Here is a 15,872-nt window from a genome sequence, read left to right on the forward strand (position 1 = left end):
CCTTTGCCATATTCTAGTGTCTAGAAGCAAGGTATGAGTTCCACCGAAACTCAAGGGTAGAGGCTAGAACAGGGATGTGACTCATTGGAGATCACCTTAGAGCATGCCTGCCACACTCAGGTACCTGCAAAATAGAGATTCTCAAAAGAGCTAAAAACTAAGCTAAGAGCAGGACATGATGGCTCACACCTGTAATCCCAGCTACTCAGGAAGCTGGGATGGAAGTATCTGCTGAGGTCAGGAGTTTGAGACCAGCCTGGGCAATACAGTGAGACCCCGGCTCTAAAAAAATTTAAAAAGAGACCCCTTCTCTAAAAAACAAACAGGCCGGGTGCGGTGGCTCATGCCTGTAATCCCAGCACTTTGGGAGGCCGAGATGGGTGGATCACAAAGTCAGGAGATCGAGACCATTCTGGCTAACACGGTGAAACCCCGTCTCTACTAAAACTACAAAAAATTAGCCGGGCGGGTGTGGTGGCGGGTACCTGTAGTCCTAGCTACTTGGGAGGCTGAAGCAGGAGAATGGCGCGAACCCAGGAGGCGGAGCTTGCAGTGAGCCAAGATCGCGCCACTGCGCTCCGGCCTGGGCAACAGAGCGAGAAAAAAACACTCAACTATGAGCTGGGGAAAAAAGCTTCAGCAGTTCACTGAAAGTGCCTACAGGTACAGCTAGTATGGGGATGGAATATGCCCCATTAGCCAGGCCAACAAATCTCAAATAGGAGAATCTTTTTTATGTTTGTGGGACAGTGGGTGAGTTATCGCAGTTATGCCTTTTTTTCCCTCACTATTTTATGTCCCTTATCACTGTGCCTTTAACCTATTGAAATGCGGCTGAGGCCGGGTGCGGTGGCTCACACCAAGATGGCGCCACTACACTCCAGCCTGGGCAACAGAGTGAGACTCCATCTCAAAAAAAAAAAAAAAGGGAAATACAGTTGAATATGAGGGAAATAGGTAAATTTCAGTTTGAGTTTATTGAGTTTATTTGTATTTTATAATAAAATCCAGGGACATTTTGAGAGTATTTTTCAATTACTCTTATTTTTTTTTAAGTCTTTTGAAAAATTACTTTTTATTATAAAAACAATAAAGGCATAAACTTTTGGCACAAAAATTAGAGAAATACACAAAAATATAAGGAACAAGTATAATCCATAATCCTAAGCACCTAGAAAAGTTCTTACATTTCTCAAATTTCCTAAGTAAAGGGTAAAAAGAAAAAAAAATTCTCCATCAGATAAAGTATCAGAAATAACTTGAATTTTTTGTCTAAAGTATATTGACATTACAGTTGGTGAACTGGTTATTAATTTGAAGAATTATAGTTTATTTTTTTAAGAAAACCTAATTGAGAGATGATGAGTAGATTCCTTGAATAATCAGGATAGCTTTCTCATATCCAGAACTTTTGGCTGGGCGTGGTGGCTGACACCTGGTAATCACAGCACTTTGGGAGGCTGAGGCGGGTGGATCACTTGAGGTCAGGAGTTTGAGACCATCCTGGCCAACATGGCGAAACCCTATCTCTACTTAAAACAACAACAACAAAAACAATTTGCCAGGTGTGGTGGCAGGTGTTTGTAATCCCAGCTTCTGGGGAGGCCGAGGCCCGAGAATCACTTGAACTTGGGAGGTGGAGTTTACAGTGAGCTGAGATTGCGCTACTGCACTTCAGCCTGGGTTACAAAGTGAGATTCTATCTAAAAAATTTAAAATAACCAGAACTTTTGATTTATCATGGCAATGTGTCACTCAATCCCCAAGCCTGTTACTTAAAAGTTATTTTTATTTCTTAAGTGACCTGATCACAGCTCACTGCAGCCCTGACCTCCCAGGCTCAAGCAATCCTCCTACCTCAGCCTTCCAAGTAGCTGGGACTACAGGCTTGTGCAACCATGCCTGGATAATTTTTGTATATTTTGTAGAGACAGGGTTTTGCCATGTTGGCCAGGCTGGTCTCAAACTCCTGACCTCAAGTGATCCACCTGTCTAGGCCTCCCAAAGTGCTGGGATGACATGCGTGAGCCACCATGCCTAGCCCACCTGTGATATTTCGATACATGCATACAATGTGTAGTGATCAAAGCAGGGTAATTAGGATATTAATTATCTCAAGTGTTATAATTTCTTTGTGTTAGGAAAATTCCACATCTTCTGCTATAGCTATTTTCGGTTATATACTGGATTACTGATAACTATAGTGACCCTACTGTACTGTTGAACACGAGAACTTATTCCTTCTAACTGTATTTTTATTTTTAGACGAAGTTTCACTCTTGTTGCCCAGGCTGGAGTGCAATGGCACGATCTCTGCTCACTGCAACCTCTGCCTCCTAGGTTCAAGCCATTCTTGTTCAGCCACTCAAGTAGCTGGGATTACAGGCATGTGTCACCATTCCTGGCTAATTTTTGTATTTTTAGTAGAGATGGGGTTTTTACCATGTTGGTCAGGCTGGTCTCGAACTCCTGACCTCAGGTGATCCACCCACCTTGACCTCTCAAAGTGCTGGGATTACAGTTGTGAGCCACTGCACCCTGTCTCTATCTAACTGTATTTTTATTTATTATTATTTTTTTAAGACGGAGTCTTGCTCTTGTTGCCCAGGCTGGAGTGCAGTGGCACAATTTCGGCTCACTGCAACCTCTGCCTCCTGGGTTCAAGCGATTCTTCTGCCTCAGCCTCCCAAGTAGCTGGAATTACAGGCACCTGCCACCATGCCCAGCCAATTTTTGTGTTTTTAGTAGAGACGGGGTTTCACCATGTTGGCCAGGCTGATCTTGAACTCCCGACCTCAGGTGATCCACTTGCCTTGGGTCAGAAAAGATATTTTGATCAGAAATGGTTATATTTTGGTCAGAAAAAAATATATTGTGGTCAGAAAAGATTATATTTTTTTTTGAGTTAGGGTCTCGCTCTGTTGCTTAGGCTGGAGTGCCGTGGTCTGATCATGGCTTACCGTAGCCTCAAGCTTTTAGGCTCAAGCAATCCCCTGCCTCAGCCTTCTGAGCAGCTAGGATTACAGGTGTCACTATGCTTATTATTATTATTATTTTCTGTTGTAGAGATGGGGTCTCACTACGTTGACTAGGCTGGTTTTGAATTCCTGGCCTCAAGCGATCCTCCCGTCTCAGCCTCCCAAACTGCTGGGATTACAGGTATGAGGTATTGTGTCCAGCCAGAAAAGATTCTTGATGTGATTTTAATTCTTTTAAATTAGTTGAGATTTGTTTTGTTTTGTTTAACATGTGGTCTATCCTGGAGAATGTGCTGATGAGAAGAATGTTTATTCTGTAGCTGTTGGGTGAAATGTTCTGTAAATGTCTGTTAGGCCCAGTTGGTCTAAATCTAATGTTTCTTTGTTGATTTTCTGTCTAGATGATCTGTCCAGTGCTGAGATTGGATTACTGAAGTCCCCAACTACTATTGTAGTTGGAGTCTATGTGCCCATTTATTTTTTTATTTTTTTGAGACAGGGTCTCACTTTGTTACCCAGGCTGGAGTGCAGTGGCACGATTACAGCTCACTGTAGTTTTGACCTCCTGAGCTCAAGTGATTCTCTTGCTTCAGCCTTTTGAGTAGTTGGAACTACAGTTGTGTGTCACCATGGCTAATTTGTTATTTCTTTAATAGAGGTGGGGCCTCAGTATGTTGCCCAGGCAGGTCTTGAACTGCACTCAAGTGATCTTCCCATCTTGACCTCCCAAAGTGCTGAAATTACAGGCATGAACCACTGTGCCTAGCCTAATTTTTAAATTATTTCTAGAGACAAGATCTCACTATGTTGCCCAGGCTGGTCTCAAACTCCTGGGCTCAAGCATTCTCCCACTTTGGCCTCCCAACGTGTGGGGATTACAGGTGTGAGAGCCCCTTGAAATATAAGAATATTGGCTTTATTTATTTTGGTGCTCTGGTGTTTGGTGCATATATATTTACAGTTGTTTTAGCCTTTTGAATGGATCTCTTTATCATTATATAATGACTTTGTCTCTTTTTACAGTTTTGGATATAGTCTATTTTATCTAAGCATAACTATTCTTGCCTGGTTTTGGTTTTGCTTTGTGTAGAATATCTTTTTCCATACCTGCACTTTCAGTCCATATGTGTGTTTATGGGTGAAGTGAGTTTTTTGCAGGCAGCATACAGTTGGGTAATGGGGTTTTTTGTTTTTTTGTTTATTTTAATCCATTCAGTCTTTCTATAACTTTTAGGTGGGGAATTTAACCCATTTACATTCAAGGCTGTTATTGACAGGTGAAGACTTGCTCTTGTCATTTTGTGAATTGTTTTCTGATTGTTTTGTATATCCTTTGTTTTTTCCTCTCTTAATGTTTATCATTGTGATTTTATGATTTTCTGTAGAGATAAGTTTTCTTTATCTTCCTCCTTTGTGTATCTATAACACTAGTACATTTTATGCTTTTGCATGTTTTCATGATGGTGATTATCATCTTTTTGCCTCCAGATGTATTAAGCTTTATTTCTTGTAAGGCTGGTCTAGTTGTGATGAATTCCATCAGTTTTTGTCTGGGATCTGTGGTTATTTTAATTATGTCTTGTCTTATTCTCTATTTCTGTGTTATTTTTAAAAATTATTTCAGAGAAGATTGGTTCTTACACTGTGACTATCCTTTTCTGTTTATTTCATTTTAATTTTTTTAGAGACAGGATATCCCTTTATGGCCCATCCTGGAGTGCAGTGGTGTGATCATAGCTCATTGCAGCTTCAGACTCCTGGGCTCAAGCAATCCACTCACCTCAGTCTCTTGAGTAGCTGGGACTACAGTTGCATGCCATCTTACCTGGCTTTTTTTTTTTTTTTTTCTCAGAGACAGGGTCTCATTTTGTTGCCCAGGCTAGTCTTAAATTCCTGGCTTCAAGCAATCCTTCCACCTCAGCTAGGATTACAGGTGTAAGCCACGATACCCCACCCTGTGGCTATTCTTATATACTGCTCTTATGTCTTCGTTTGCTTGGATTTTTAATTGCAGAATGTGTTTAATAGATTCTGTAAATTTATTGCAGCTTGCCTTTGATACATTTGGTTATGAGTTAGTTAACGGGTGGCCTGGAGGAATGTTTTGAAGTTAGATGACCTGAGTAGCATAAGGGGCTGGCTTTTAGCTCAGAACAACTTTTTTTTTTTTTTTTTTTTTTAAGATGGAGTCTTGCTCTGTCACCCAGGCTGGAGTGCAATGGCACGACCTTGGCTCACTGCAACCACTGGCTCCTGGTTTTAAGCTATTCTCCTGGTTTTAAGCGATTCTCCCAGCCTCCTGAGTAGCTGGGATTACAGGTGCGCACCACCACACCCAGCTAGTTTTTGTATTTTTAGTAAAAACGGGGTTTCACAATGTTGGTCAGGCTGGTCTCAAACTCCTGACGTTGTGATCCGCCCACCTTGGCCTCCCAAAGTGCTGGGATTACAGGTGTGAGCCACTGTGCCCAGTCAGCTCAGAACAACTTGTTGGGATTGTATGATGCTTTTCCAATAAAAATTATTTAATTTTTATAAAATATACTTAATGGAAAATGTATCTTTTAACATTTTAAATTGTACAGTTCAGTGGCATTAAGTATATTCACATTGTTGTACAACCATCAATACCACTCATCCACAGAACGTTTTTTACCTTGCAAAACTGAAACTCTGTGCATTAAACAATAACTGCCATTCTACGCCCCCATCCCAGCCCTTGTCAACCACCATTCTACTTTGTCTGTCTATGAATTTGACTACTCAGAGTACTTCATGTAAGTGGGATCATACAGTTTTTGCCCTTTCATTACTAGCTTCCTTCACCTAACATGTCTTCAAGGATCATCCTTGTTGTAGCATGTGTTAGAATTTCTTTCCTTTTTAAGTCTATGATACACCATTGTATATACATACTACATTTTGTTTATTCATCTGTCAATGGACATTTGTGTTGTTTCTACATTTTGGCTATTGTTAATATGCTGCTGTGAACGTAGGTGTACAACTGTCTCTTTGAGATCTTGTTTTCAGTTCTTTTGAGATATATACCCATAGTGGAATTGCTGGATCTTATGGTAATTCTGTTTTTAATATTTTGTTGTGTTTGTGTTTTTTGTCTTAGATTTTTTTCTTAAGTTTTTCCAGAAGAGAGCAGCTTTAGGAAGAGAATAAACACATACTTTTAAGGTATTATCTCAGACTTTAGGCGCATTATGATCATATCAGTAGCACCCACGTACTGAATAAGTGAACTCAAAGAAAGGTTATGTCAGGCAACTACCTCAAAGTTTTGTTATCTGCTTACAATTTTTGTTCAGTCATTGCACAAGTGCTTGAGGGCTTACTGCATGTGAGGCTCTGTAGACTTAAGTATTAATGGACTTTCTTTTTTGTCATTGCAGTAGTAGGTACAGCTTTGATCTCAGTTTTCTGCCAAATGAATAGTTCTGTGTTTTGTGCTCATTCGTTTACAAACAGAGATCCCTCTGAACCACCTTGGAACCAGAAGGTGTGTGGTCAGAGAACCATAAATGGGCTGCTCTCTGCCTCTCTCACAGCAGTTCTGCCCCTCCTTGGGACCACTCATTTTCTGCATTCCTGGCCCATCTTCTGTATATCTCTGGTCCAGATTCCAGAGGAAACCTGTTTGACTTGAGTAGATGCCATTGCCCTTATTGGGCCTTGCCTCAGGAGTTGCTGGTTAGCCTATGAAGGGGTTCCCCTTGGGTTGATGACATTGCTTCCATCCAGAAAGTGGCTACTTCTATCCTCCTACTCCCACCACTCTGCATGCAGGAGCTGTTATCATCAAAAGGGAATTTCCACTGTCTGCTCTGTACCAGAGAAGTGCTAGGCTTTATAAATATTGGTAATCAATACCTGAATGGGATGAAAATTGGCAGGCCCTGGGATAGATGGCCTGGTTCATCTGCATCAGAACTGGAAAAACAAAATCACATCAAATTGCAGACTTTTTTGGAAGAGCGTATTAGACAAGTTTTGTGGACTATTTGATTTTTACCAAGAAAGAAAGCTTTCTCGTAAGAGGGTAAGATTTCTACTTGAGTGAGCTCTAAGAGGAGTCCCAGTTTGCAAGAGATATTATTACAGTTCTCATCTGTGTGGACCAGAAAGTTTTCCAAATTCATGCATTTCAGTTATCTAACAGATATTTACTGAGCATTTACCATGTTCAGTAACCAGGGCCCTGGGAATATAACAGGAGAAGGCAGATAAGATCCTTGCCTTCACCAAGCTTATGTTTTTCTATTTCAAGTAAAATTTGCCATGACAAAATTTCTATCAGCAGAAGAGCCAGTAACTCTTATTGTAATAGGTTTTACCCAGTTTTAGAAAAGGAAAGTAGCTAAACTCTTGGTTCCTTGGTGTGTGTTTTTGTTTGTTCATTTCTAGTACTTGTATATGTCTTTGGGATAATTTTTGATTTAGAGTTTTGTAGAAATTACTCGGCACAATGTAGTTGAGGTGAATATAGGTAAGAAGGCTTAGGAAGCCTACAAAAGGAATCTGACACCAACTTTTGAGATTTATTCAGTCCAGCCAAGAGAACATATTTATGGTCAAACTAGATATTGGATTACAGCTCCAGAGACCCTTGAGCTGACAGAGCAGGTTCTCATTTCTCAGCCCTTTCCCTTATCACTTGCAGTGAACTCTGCCTCCAGGAGCAGAGTATCCAGTTCTGTGTCCAAGCACTCTATGAATCTTTACCCTTGTTGAAGAAATACTCAGAGACAGAAGCATTTAGAAAAGGAAAAGTTTACCTGCAAAGAGAGCAAGAGAATGACTGGCTTGCCAAATAAAAAACATAAGTATTTGAAGGAAAAAATTAAAAACTACCAAGGTTTCTGAGTTTGTGTTAGACTGTTCATGGTGAAAAACAGTAACTGCCTCATGTAATTATTATATTCACAAAGGTTATGGCAAATCTTCAGATGTAGCACAGCAAAAACCAAGGATAAAATTTCTTAGGGAGTCCAGGTTTATGGGAAACATTCAAGGTTTTATTGTTTTTTAGATCAGAAACAGTTAGATGACCCTATCATTTTTGTTTTGTCTCAGGGTGCAAAGCCTTTCCTTTCTGATGGTGATTGATATAGTTTGGCCATGTCCCCACCCAAATCTCATCTTGAATTCCCATGTGTTGTTGGAGGGACCTGGTGGGAGGTAACTAAATCATGGGGGCAGGTCTTTCCTGTGCTGTTCTTGTGATAGTGAGGAAGTCTCACGAGATCTGATGGTTATTATAAGAGGGAGTTTTCCAGCACAAGCCCTCATTTTGCCTGCTGCCGTCTATATAAGATGTGATTTGCTGCTCCTTGCCTTCCGTCATGATTGTGAAGCCTCCCCAGCCATGTGGAACTATAAGTCCAATAAACCTCTTTTGTAAATTACCTAGTCTCAGGTCTGTCTTTATCAACAGCATGAAAACAGACTAATAGAGTGATATAGGAAGTTCTTAGCCTTACCGAAGCGAGGGAAAGTGACATTTTGCTTCTACATCCTCCAGAATTCATAAGCTCCAGAAGGAAAGAGGACCCAAGGGAAAAACATGATTGCAAAATGTGTTCTTGTCCTCTGCCCAAGTGATTAACCTTTGCTCCAGTGGTTTTTAAACCTGGCTGCTGTTAGAATCACCTGGCAGTGTTTAGAAATGACTGATGCCCAGCATTTTAACTTAAATACCAATTTAATTGGTCTGGAGTGGAGCCTGAGTATGGATATTTAAAAAAGTAACTCCTCCTCCCCAATCCCCCATAATTGTAATGTGCAGCCAAGATTGAGAACCACTGCTTTTATCAGTGCACAAAACTGGATCCTTTACTAGTCACAGTGGTTTTTTTCTTAGGCTAATTTACAGATTGATTAAGTTATGCTGCTTTTGTAGATCCTTGAAATTCTGTGCACTTTCTTTCTTTCTTTTTTTTTTTGAGATGGAGTCTTGCTCTATCGCGCAGGCTGGAGTGCAGTGGCGCTATCTCAGCTCACTGCAAACTCCACCTCCCGGGTTCACGCCATTCTCCTGCCTCAGCCTCCTGAGTAGCTGGGACTACAGGCGCCCACCACCGTGCCCAGCTAATTTTTTGTATTTCTAGTAGAGTCGGGGTTTCACCATGTTAATCAGGATGGTCTCGATCTCCTGACCTCGTGATCGTCCCACCTCGGCCTCCCAAAGTGCTGGGATTACAGGCGTGAGCCACTGCGCCTAGCCTGTGCACTTTCTTAAAGGAAAACTGGAGAGGAAGAGATCTCATGTTTTCTATTCACTCCACTGCTGCTTGGTCCAATGCAGGAAATAATGCTGTTATTTGAGGTCCTTCCTAAAACAAAAGCTCAGATCTTTTGGAGGTTGCCCTTCTAGGCAGGTTTTCACCAATCAATTTTGATTTGGGGGGCTTAACAGGGTAGGAGTGATCTTGCAGGTTTATTACATCTGAATTTAAGACTACTCACCTAGGCTGGGTGTGGTGGCTCACACGTGTAATCTCAGTGCTTTGGGAGGCCAAGGCAGGAGGATGCCTTGAGCCCAGGATTTCAACACTGCAGTGAGCCATGATCACACCACTGCATGAGCGAAACTCCATCTCAAACAAAAAAAAATAGACTACTCACTGTTTACATAGCTTTGTACCATATAAAAACTTGTTTGAATAAAACATCGATAACAATAGTGATGTTGGTTTAAGATTCATGTTTCGGTTGTTTCACTGATTTTTGAATTGATACATAATAGCTATGCATAATTATGGGTTCCCTGTGATAACTTAATACATTCATACAATGTGTAATGAGCAAATCAGGGTAGTTGGGATATCCATCACCTCAGATAATTATCATTTCTTTGTGTTGGGACCATTCCAAATCTTCTCCTCTAGCTATTTTGAAATATACAATAAATTAGTGTTAACTGTAGTCACCCTACTGTGCTATCAAACACTAGAACTTATTCCTTCTAACTGTATTTTTGTATTTGCTAACCAACCTACTGCCCTCTGCCCTGTCCCCTACCCTTCCCAGCCTCTGGTAATTATCATTCTACTCACTACCTCCATGAGATTAATTTTTTAGCTCCCACATCTAAGTGAGAACGTGGAATATTTGTCTTTCTGTTAAGTGAAATAACTCCCTTAACATAGTGTCCTTCAGTTTCATCCGTGTTGCTGCACATGATAGGATTTCATTTTATTATGGCTGAATAATATTGAATAGTGTATATACCACACTTTCTTTATCCATTCATCTGTTGAAGAACACTTAGGTTTGTTCCATATTTGGTCATTGTGAATATTGCTGCGGTAAACATGGGAGTGCAGCTGTCTCTCTGATACACCAATCTCCTTTCCTTTGGATATACATCCAGCAGTGGAATTGCTGCATCATATGGTAGTTCTATTTTTAGTTTTTTGAGGAATCTCCATACTGTTTTATGTGGTGGCTGTACAAATTTACATTTCTCCAACAGTGTAGGAGCATTCCACTTTCTCCATATCCTGGCCAGCATCTCTTTATTTTCTGTTCTTTTGATTATAGCCATTCTAACTGGGGTGAGGTGATATCTCGTGGTTTTGATTGCATTTTACTGATGATGAGTGATGTCAGGCATTTTCTTTTTTCTTTTGTTTTTTGTTTTATAATCAGTTTCTGTTTATCCAGAACATTTTTCATTTACATGTTGGCCACTAGTATGTCTTCTTTTGACAAATGTCCATTCAGCCGGCCATGGTGGCTCACGCCTGTAATCCAGGCATTTTGGGAGGCTGAGGCGGGTGTATCGCCTGAGGTCAGGGGTTTGAGACCAGCTTGGCCAATGCAGTGAAACCCCGTCTCTACTAAAAATACAAAAAATTAGCTGGGTGTGGTGGTGGTCGCCTGTAATCCCAGCTACTCAGGAGGCTGAGGCAGGAGAAGTGCTTGAACCCGGGAGGCAGAGGTTGCAGTGAGCCGAGATCATGCCATTGCACTCCAGCCTGGGTAACGAGTGAAACTCCATCTCAAAAAAAAAAAAAAAAAAGTCTATTCAGATCTTTTGCTTACATAAAAATCAGATTACTTGGTTTGTTGTTGTGTGTTTTTGCTATTGAATTGTTGAGTTCCGTATGTATTCTGATTGTTAATCCCTTGTCAGATGGGTAGGGTTTTTTTGTTTGCTTTTGTTTGCTTTTGTTTGTTTTTGAGACGGGGTCTCACTGTCACCCAGGTTGGAGTGCAGTGGCACGGTTTCAGCTTACTGCAACCTCTGCCTCCCAGCTTCAAGCGATTCTCCTGCGTCAGCTTCCCTAGTAGCTGGGACTATAGATGTGTGCCACCACACCCGGCTAATTTTTGTATTTTTAGTAGAGAAGGGATTTTACCGTGTTGGCCAGGCTGGTCTTAAACTTCTTACCTCAAGTGATCCACCCGCCTCGGCCTCCCAAAGTGTTGGAATTACAGGCATGAGCCATCGTGCCTGGCCAGATGGGTAGTTTGCAAATATTTTCTCCCATTCTGTGGGTTGTTTCTTTGTTGATTGCTTCCTTTGCTGTGCAGAAGCTTTTTAGCTTGATGTAATTCCATTTATCAATTTTTGCTTTTGTCACCTGTGCTTTTAAGGACTTACCCTCAAAAAGTCTTTGCCCAGACCAATGTCTTGAAGTGTTTACCCATGTTTTCTTCTAGTAATTTCATAGTTTTAGGTCTTATATTTTAGTCTTAAATCCATTTTGACTTGATTTTTGTATAGAGTGAGAGGTGGGGGTCTACTTTCACTATTCTGCATATAGATCCCCAGTTTTCCCAGCATTATTTTTTTCAGAGACTGTCCTTTCCCCATTGAATATTCCTGGCACCTTTGTTGAAAATGAGTTGGCTGTAAATGTCTAGATTTATTTCTGGGTTCTCTATCCTGTTCCATTGGTCTATGTATCTGTTTTTATGCCAGTTTCAGTCATATTTAAAAATGAGTTTGGCATCTCTACTTCAGAAATTAGTCAAGAATATGTCCAGAGTTTAGAATATGAGTGCTCCAAAATTTATGCGATGGTTGTATTGGGTTCCTAAAATAGGAATAGTATTTGTACTTCACATAGACATTTCAAAAATGACATTAAGTTCTCTAGTGATATCTAACATCTTTGGTAGCATCCAGTTTACCAAAGAGCTGTTACTCACTGCATGTCTTAGTAAATGTTTTATTTGAATAATAATTTCCTAATTGAGATGATTATAGATGTTTTTGTTTTAGAGTGGAAAATTGCATGTCAGGCAGAAATTGAGATTCTTCTACTGACTTCCCTTCCCTGCAGGTCCCAGCAGCTGAAAGCCTGCACTTAGTGGCCGCAGCCCTATTTTTAACTTGTTTAAAACAACTGTATTGATAATCTGGTTAAACTGTTCTAACTTGGAGCATGATTCAGTTGTTTCCCCATGTTCCCCATAAAACCTCCCTACCCCTCTTTATACTTTCTGAGTCTTGGTGTATGAGAGCCAAACAAAAGGGGAAACCCCTTATTTACTACCATGAGAACATCACGAGAAAGATCCAACCCCATAATTTCAATTACCTCCCACTGGGTCCCTCCCATGACGTGGGAATTGTGGGAGCTACAATTCAAGATGAAATTTGGGTGGGGACACAGCCAAACCATGTCATTCCACCCCTGACCCCTCCCAAATCTCATGTCCTCACATTTCAAAACCAATCATGGCTTCCCAACAGCCCCCCAAAGTCTTAACTCGTTTCAGCATTAACTCAGAAGTCCACAGTCCAAAGTCTCATCTGAGACAAGGCAAGTCTCTTCTGCCTATGAGCCTGTAAAATCAAAAGCAAGCTAGTCACTTCCTGGATACCATGGGGGTGCAGGCATTGGGTAAATACAGCCATTCCAAATGGGAGAAATTGGCCAAAACAAAGGAGCAAAAGACCCCAGGCAAGTCTGAAATCCAGCAGGGCAGTCAAATCTTAAAGCTCCAAAGTGATCTCCTTTGACTCCATGTCTCACATCCAGGTCACACTGCTGCAAAAGGTGGGCTCCCATGACCTGGGGCAGCTCCGCCTCTGTGACTTTGCAGGGTATAGCCTCCCTCCTGGCTGCTTTCACAGGCTGGCATTGAGTGTGGCTTTTCCAGGTGCATGGTGCAAGCTGTCGGTGGATCTACCATTCTGGGGTCTGGAGGATGGTGGCCCTCTTCTCACAGCTCCACTAGGTAGTGCCCCAGTAGGGACTCTATGTGGGGGCTCCCACCCCACATTTCCCTTCCACACTGCCCTAGCAGAGGTTCTTCATGAGGGCCCTGCCCCTGCAGCAAACTTCTGCCTGGACATCCAGGCATTTCCACATACCCTCTGAAATCTAGGCAGAGGTTCCTAAACCTCAATTCTTGACTTCTGTGTACCCACAGACTCAACGCCATGTGGAAGTTGCCAAGGCTTGGGGTTTGCACACTCTGAAGCCTGGCTGGAGCTGTACCTTGACCCCTTTTAGCCATGACTAGAGCGGCTGAGAAGCAGGGCACCAAGTCCCTAGACTGCACACAGCAGGAGGGCCCTGGGCCTGGCCCATGAAACCATTTTTTCTTCCTAGACTTCCGGGCCTGTGTTGAGAGGGATTGTCGCAAAGGTCTGACATGCCCTGGAGACATTTTCCCCGTTGTCTTGGGGATTAACATTTGGCTCCTCGTTACTTATGCAAATGTCTGCAGCCAGCTTGAATTTCTCTTCAGAAAATGGGTTTTTCTTTTCTATTGCACCATCAGTCTGCAAATTTTCCAAACTTTTGTGCTGTGTCTCCCATTTAAAACTGGATGCTTCTAACAGCACTCAAGTCATCTCTTGAATGCATTGCTGCTTAGAAATTTCTTCTGTAGCAGGACAAGCCACAGACAAAACCTCTCAGACACCGAGTTGTAGAAGGAAGGGCTTTATTCAGCTGGGAGCATCAGCAAGCTACTGCCTTAAAATCCGAGCTCCTCGGCTGCACAATTTCTGTCCCTTTTAAGGGTTCACAACACTGAGGATTTCACATGAAAGGGTCGTGGTTGATTTGAGCAAGCAAAGGGGTATGTGATGGGCTGCATGCACCGGTGGTCAGAGAGAAACAGAACAGGGCAGGGAGTTTCACAGTGTTGTTCTATACAATGTCTGGAATCTATGAATAACATCGGTTTCTAAGTCATGAGTTGATTTTTAACTACTAGGTTTAGGCCAGGCAGGCCCAGGTCCAGTTTTGGGCCTGGTGCCAGGGTTGTCTGTCTTTGATTTTATTTCCTTGTTGGTTTTTTTTTGTTTGTTTTGTTTTTTTTAAAACAGGTACTGAGTATAAAACAATATAAAACAATATGAGAGGGTCTCTCTCTTCCCTCACTTCCACCAGATACCCTAAATTATCTCCCTTAATTCAAAGTTCCACAAATCTCTAGGGCAGGTGCAAAATCCCACTAGTCTCTTTGCTAAAACATAGCAAGAATCACCTTTACTATAGTTCCCAACAAGTTCCTCATCTCCATCTGAGACCACCTCAGCCTGGATTTCCGTATCATTATCAGCATTTTGGTCAAAGCCATTCAACAAGTCTCTAGGAAGTTCCAAACTTTCCCACATATTCCTGTCTTCTTCTGAGCTCCAAACTGCTCCACCCTCTCTGCCTGTTATCTAGTTCCAAAGTCGCTTCCACATTTTTGGTTATCTTTACAGCAGCACCCCACTCTACTGGTACCAACTCACTGTATGAGTCTGTTTTCACACTGCTGATAAAGACATACCTGAGACTGGGTAATTTATAAAGAAAAAGAGGTTTAATGGACTCACAGTTCCACGTGGCTGGGGAGGCCTCACAATCATGGCGGAAGGTGAAAGGCACATCTTAAGTGGCTGCAGCAAGAGAGAATGAGAGCCAAGTGAAAGGGGAAATCCCTTATAAAGCCATTAGATCTTGTGAGATTTATTCACTGCCAGAGAACAGCACAGGAAAGAACTGCCCCCATGATTCAATTGCCTCCCACTGGGTTCTTTCCACAACATGTGGGAACTGTGGGAGCTTCAATTCAAGATGAAATTTGGGTGGAGACACAGCCAAACCATATCACTTAGGAAAAGATATTTTATAAGTGAGGAAGTTGAAGCTGAAGTTAGTGGAGAGAGACTAAATGACCACACTCTCCCTTGTCTTATCTAAGCAATTATGATAAATGACACTCCAGGTGTCCTTGACTGCTGCCATCTCTGCTTTCAGTGACTTGAGTTTACAGCTTTGCACTTTGCTCTGGCAGAGATCTTCCTGTAGATACTTTGCCTCATGCCAGATATGCTGGGCAAAACTTGACCTTTTCTGGCTCCTTCAAAAACAGCACTCTAGAAGTCTTGCCACTGGGCAGGAGAGGTTTGGATTTCAGGCTCCTAAGTATAACTGTGATATTCAAGTTTTGTCGCCTGTGCTTTCCATGAGGAAGCAGGGGCTGGCTCTGTCATCCCACTCCTACTTCATCTTCAGGGATTTGGTCAGGCATGAGCATAGACTTAGTGGCCTACCTCTGACCACACCATTCACTGCTAGAGGCTCCCTGGGGTGGTAAGGATGGAGTAAGAGACTATGGTACACAAGGACAGACTTGAGGACTAGCTGGGGCCCCTCTGCTACCTCTTACTGGCTTGGAGAATGGTGTTTTTCTATTTCCTTGTGAGAGTAGGCACTTCATTTTCCCTCCTTTGGGAAATTTGAATGGATCTGGTAGAATGAATGAAGAAAGCCCATATGTAGCGTGTGTGGTGGTGGAGAGTGCGGGATCTGTAGTCTGTCTGCCTGGATTTGAATTATGACTCTACCACCTACTACCTAATCTTATTGCTTAATCTCTCCATGCTTCAGCGTTCTTGCATGCAATTGGCTGTCAGATTTA

The sequence above is a fragment of the Nomascus leucogenys genome, chromosome 3 (genome assembly GCF_006542625.1).
Source record: "Nomascus leucogenys isolate Asia chromosome 3, Asia_NLE_v1, whole genome shotgun sequence".
Lineage (NCBI taxonomy): Eukaryota > Metazoa > Chordata > Mammalia > Primates > Hylobatidae > Nomascus > Nomascus leucogenys.